The sequence below is a fragment of the Salmo trutta genome, chromosome 2 (assembly GCF_901001165.1).
Source record: "Salmo trutta chromosome 2, fSalTru1.1, whole genome shotgun sequence".
Lineage (NCBI taxonomy): Eukaryota > Metazoa > Chordata > Actinopteri > Salmoniformes > Salmonidae > Salmo > Salmo trutta.
In genome coordinates, this window is record NC_042958.1 from 15,220,046 (window position 1) to 15,226,530 (window position 6,485).

The following is a 6,485-nucleotide window of genomic DNA, read 5'->3' on the forward strand; positions in this document are numbered from 1 at the left end:
CAAGCTGTTTAAAGACCTGGGCCTGCACCCCCGATCTGTCAGCACAGCATTCGGCTGTAGGGTCAACCTGGCTATCTGTCTGCAGGTAGGGCTGTGTGTGTGTTTGTGTTTGTGTGTGTGTGTGTGTGTGTGTGTGTGTGTGTGTGTGTGTGTGTGTGTGTGTGTGTGTGTGTGTGTGTGTGTGTGTGTGTGTGTGTGCTGTACATGTTTGTTTGTGTGTGATAAAATGGTCACTCTGTGCTGTGATTGGTTACAGGGCACCTCCGGGCCGGATCCCACTACAGTGTACGTGGACATGAGAGCTCTGCGGCATGATAGGTAAGTTTGCCAGTCAATCACAGCAACAACCAATCAGATCAATCAACCAATCAACTTGTATAACAGTGTTTTTTGTTTTTCTCAGGGTGCGGCTGGTGGAGAGAGGTTCTCCTCACAGTCTCCCTCTCATGGAGTCAGGGAAGGTGGGTCCTGAGCCATGTTTGAACATTTAGAATCATAAAGCTTCATGACTGTAGAGTCCTTAGACTCAGCTTCTCTCCTGACTGTGGTTCACTGGGTGGTTTGGCTGCAGCTCTCTACACATAGACCAGAATGCCTCATAGGCTACAGTATATGCTGTATGTGGACCTGGAGATGGAAGCATTGTAGCGTAACCATGGTGACTGTTTCAGATCTTACCTGGCGTCCGCATCATCATCGCCAACCCAGAGACCAAGGGACCGCTGGGAGACTCCCACCTAGGAGAGGTCAGCACACACACATACACACTAATTGATTTAATGAACATGATTTTATGTTGCCCCAATAAAGATGATTTAAATGAAATTCGGAGTCTCTGTCTCTCCCTCCCCTCTGTAGATCTGGGTGCACAGTGCCCATAATGGCAGTGGATATTACAGTGGTTATGGAGAGGAGGTCCTTCAGTCTGATCACTTCACCTCCAGACTCAGCTTCGGAGACACATCCACCGTCTGGGCTCGCACCGGATACCTGGGCTTCTTACGACGTACTGAACTCACCGATGCCAGCGGAGGTATACACACACACACACACACACGCACGCACACTAACACACACACTCACCCTTTCTCTCTGTTTCCTCCCCAGAGAGACATGATGCTCTGTATGTTGTGGGCGCGTTGGAGGAGGCCATGGAGCTGAGGGGGATGAGGTACCATCCTATAGACATAGAGACCTCCGTCATCAGGACGCACAAGAACATCATGGAGTGGTACGTCGCCATACACACCTAAAACAGCTGTTTCTATTTCAATTCTTAATTAAGGTATAATCACAATAGTTGTAAATTGTGTGTGTGTGTGTGTGTGCGCACCACAGTGCGGTGTTTCCCTGGACTAACCTGCTGGTAGTCGTAATAGAACTAGAAGGCTCGGAGCAGGAAGCCCTGGACCTGGTTCCCATGGTGACCAAGGCGGTGCTGGAGGAGCATTACCTCATCGTTGGGGTCGTCGTAGTAACGGACATCGGGGTGATCCCCATCAACTCTCGCGGGGAGAAGCAGCGCATGCACCTCCGAGACGGCTTCCTACAGGACCAGCTCGACCCCATCTACGTGGCTTATAACATGTAACCCAGACGCCCCATCCTGGGGGGTGGACCTGAGTGAGGGGGATGTGTGTGTATGTGTGTGTTAGCATGCGTGTGTATGGATATGTGCGTGTATATTGCTGGTGTTCATTTTAAATCAAGACGTACTGTATTTTTGAATCTGCACATGGTCATATGGTATGGTGCCAGTTGTCTGATCCTTTAGTTGTGCTGTGTTGGAGGTATGGCTGTTTCTGCATCCCCGGTTAAACCTGACACCTAGACAGGAAGTCACTGTACAAAACCTTAAGGGAACACTGTGTATCGATAGACAGGAAGTCACTGTACAAAACCTTAAAGGAACACTGTGTATCGATAGACAGGAAGTTACTGTACAAAACCTTAAGGGAACACTGTGTATCGATAGACAGGAAGTCACTGTACAAAACCTTAAGGGAACATTGTGTATCGATAGACAGGAAGTCACTGTACAAAACCTTAAGGGAACACTGTGTATCGATAGACAGGAAGTTACTGTACAAAACCTTAAGGGAACACTGTGTATCGATAGACAGGAAGTTACTGTACAAAACCTTAAAGGAACACTGTGTATCGATAGACAGGAAGTCACTGTACAAAACCTTAAGGGAACACTGTGTATCGATAGACAAGGAAGTCAAACTGGACCACTAGTAGTTGTTGTTAGGAGAGAGAGAAAATATCTCTGAACATATCTGTTTTCTTGATGAAATAGACATTAAAAATAAAGTTATTAAAGTATATTGTCAGAAGAAGACAGGGGGTTCAGATTAGTGTATAAATATAAATATTGTATATAAACATAATCTATATGGAGAGATAACTAAAACACACTGAGGACTAGCCCTGTTATACAGCTCTCTCCACCCACACCCTGTGTGCATGTGTGCGCGCGTGTGTGTGTGTGCAATGCAGTGCACTCCTCTTATCAGAATCACATTCTCAATTTGTTTCATAAAACCCATTGACTCCTAAATGCCAAGTGAATCCGTTTGAAGTAAACCATTGTTTCTATCCCACATTGTTTAAACATTGTACGCATACGATTATGGTAATATGTGATTCTGCTAAGCAGAGAGCCCAGTAAGTAGCAGAGGAAAAATGTAGTTACAAGGAGTTGTAAAACCCAGCTCTGGACCAGAGACACAATGCTTTCAAAATGGCCCCGTTTCCTTTATAGTACACTACTTAGGACAAGTAGGACTCCATGTAGGGAATCAGGTGGTATTTGAGACACACCCACAGTGAAATGTTCTAACAGAAACACACCCACAGTGAAGTGTTCTAACAGAGACACACCCACAGTGAAGTGTTCTAACAGAGACACACCCACAGTGAAGTGTTCTAACAGAGACACACCCACAGTGAAGTGTTCTAACAGAGACACACCCACAGTGAAGTGTTGTAACAGAGACACACCCACAGTGAAGTGTTCTAACAGAGACACACCCACAGTGAAGTGTTCTAACAGAGACACACCCACAGTGAAGGCTTCTAACAGAGACACACCCACAGTGAAGTGTTCTAACAAAGAGACACACCCACAGTGAAGTGTTCTAACAGAGACACACCCACAGTGAAGTGTTCTAACAAAGAGACACACCCACAGTGAAGTGTTCTAACAAAGAGACACACCCACAGTGAAGTGTTCTAACAAAGAAACACACCCACAGTGAAGTGTTCTAACAGAGACACACCCACAGTGAAGTGTTCTAACAGAGACACACCCACAGTGAAGTGTTCTAACAGAAACACACCCACAGTGAAGGGTTCTAACAGAGACACACCCACAGTGAAGTGTTCTAACAAAGAGACACACCCACAGTGAAGTGTTCTAACAGAGACACACCCACAGTGAAGTGTTCTAACAGAGACACACCCACAGTGAAGGGTTCTAACAGAGACACACCCACAGTGAAATGTTCTAACAAAGAGACACACCCACAGTGAAGTGTTCTAACAGAGACACACCCACAGGGAAGGGTTCTAACAGAGACACACCCACAGTGAAGTGTTCTAACAGAGACACACCCACAGTGAAGTGTTCTAACAGAGACACACCCACAGTGAAATGTTATAACAGAGACACACCCACAGTGAAGTGTTCTAACAAAGAAACACACCCACAGTGAAGTGTTCTAACAGAGACACACCCACAGTGAAGTGTTCTAACAGAGACACACCCACAGTGAAGTGTTCTAACAGAGACACACCAACAGTGAAGGGTTCTAACAGAGACACACCCACAGTGAAGTGTTCTAACAGAGACACACCCACAGTGAAGTGTTCTAACAAAGAAACACACCCACAGTGAAGTGCTCTAACAGAGACACACCCACAGTGAAGTGTTCTAACAGAGACACACCCACAGTGAAGTGTTCTAACAAAGAAACACACCCACAGTGAAGTGCTCTAACAGAGACACACCCACAGTGAAGTGTTCTAACAAAGAGACACACCCACAGTGAAGTGTTCTAACAGAGACACACCCACAGTGAAGTGTTCTAACAAAGAGACACACCCACAGTGAAGTGTTCTAACAAAGAGACACACCCACAGTGAAGTGTTCTAACAGAGACACACCCACAGTGAAGTGTTCTAACAGAGACACACCCACAGTGAAGTGTTCTAACAGAGACACACCAACAGTGAAGTGTTCTAACAGAGACACACCCACAGTGAAGGCTTCTAACAGAGACACACCCACAGTGAAGGGTTCTAACAGAGACACACCCACAGTGAAGTGTTCTAACAGAGACACACCCACAGTGAAGTGTTCTAACAGAGAGACACACCCACAGTGAAGTGTTCTAACAGAGACACACCCACAGTGAAGTGTTCTAACAGAGACACACCCACAGTGAAGTGTTCTAACAAAGAGACACACCCACAGTGAAGTGTTCTAACAGAGACACACCCACAGTGACGTGTTCTAACAGAGACACACCCACAGTGAAGTGTTCTAACAGAGACACACCCACAGTGAAGTGTTCTAACAGAGACACACCCACAGTGAAGTGTTCTAACAGAGACACACCCACAGTGAAGTGTTCTAACAGAGACACACCCACAGTGAAGTGTTCTAACAGAGACACACCCACAGTGAAATGTTCTAACAAAGAGACACACCCACAGTGAAGTGTTCTAACAAAGAGACACACCCACAGTGAAGTGTTCTAACAGAGAGACACAGTTTAGATTTTTTAAAATATGTTAGTCATAAGTTATTTCTTATGGCATCTTATATGCATGTTATCAGTTATAACTTTTCTGTGAAAAACGTTTTAGTGTTCCTTATGCTTTGTTTACATTCAGCTTTTGAGTTTGATCATTATAAACACAACACATTTCATTTTTATTTAATGCATCAGCTACTTTTGTCTCAGAGAGTTATAATATGATGCCATGTATGAAAAACATGCATATCATGCCGTGTATTTATTTGCTTGTTATTCTGTACTGGAGAATGGTGATGGCATTATCAGCCCCTGACTGCGTGTTGGAGAGAAAGGGTTAAACCTGGTCCAGAAACTAGAGGTGAGAGAGACTGCATGGTGTGTGTGTGTGTGTTCGTATGTATATATTGTGTGTAAATAGTGTTGATTTTGTACGGTACAGGTGTGTGTGACTGTTTTGTACACATGATGAAAAGATCAAAAGGACACTTTTATAAGAGCCTTCCATGGGCTCAATGTCACACTATACGGTGCAATAAAGTGCTTTGATTGGTGTGCTGTTATTGATTCACATGCTTTCAGTTGTGCTCAGCTGAGAAGGAAAGGAGTTTCATATGTTCTAGGATCAGTTCCCTTTACCAATCCTAACCTGAAGCAGTAGGGGGTGGAAATGCTAAACTGACCTTAGATCTTGGTTGACATCTAACCCTACTCTATGGACAGATTGTTCAACACTAATGGGGGCTTCCAGGGCAGGGGTTCCCAAAATGTTTCACTTGGAGCCCCCCTTCCAGCATTGGGGAACACCCCAATCAATTTTGCATGTTTAAAGCTTATTTCCTACAATTCTACATATTTTGTCATGAGGTGCAAATACAATGTTGCAGATTTAAAGCAACTTTTCTTGCAATTCTATACGTTTGGCCATGTCTAATGTATATTAATGTGATATTTGAGTGACTAAAAAATGACAACTATCTATGGGCTAAAAAACATTAGCTGCCATAGGCTAGTTGATCTGGACATTTCTGACAAGTTCTATCTCTCTAAGGTATGGAATGACTAACATGACAAGAGGAAGTGATGATGCACTACCCAATTTAGAAGTTGCACCTTGTGCATTCTACTATTACAACTTTCAACAGTAACCACTGCTTTAGCGGACAAGTAGGAACTGAATAGAGGCTTCTTGGAGCATCAGTGGGTTCCCATATTTACATGATCATGTCATAACAGGAAACTGTGTGTGTGTCACACATGAATATGTTGGTACTGAGGCGCAGACCCACACACACACTTTAAAACACACAAACTGATCTCAGACAAACACATCTGAAGATCAATCTCTGTTTTTGTCCAAATAAGGTTAACATTCGTACTATTCCTCTGAAGTTCTCAATATACGGTAGAGTACCAGATACAGTACATCAGTACAATACTCAACCAATGAGAGAAAAGGAAATAGGGAGAGGGAGGGAGCAGGAAAATGGAAAAAGAAAGAGGAGAACTGTGAAAACAGACATTCTGATGGATGTCACCTATTAGGAAACGTCTTCAAAATATTTCCAAACCGAGTGGGTTGTCTCTAATTTATGTTTTGGCCACAACTACAAGGATGAGTCAATAACATTTTGGGGTATGAGTTGATATGACATGAGCTGTTAAAAATGAGGTACTTTCAAAGATGTGAGACTATCACTCCTTTCTTTCTCACTCCCTTTC

At 44.0% G+C, this 6,485-nt stretch overlaps 1 pseudogene; it reads left to right on the forward strand.

Annotated features, from left to right (window-relative positions):
- The window catches only part of LOC115148831 (disco-interacting protein 2 homolog C-like), an 8,074-nt pseudogene extending 2,756 nt beyond the window's left edge, over positions 1-5,318 (forward strand).
- The last annotated feature ends 1,167 nt before the right edge of the window (positions 5,319-6,485 follow it).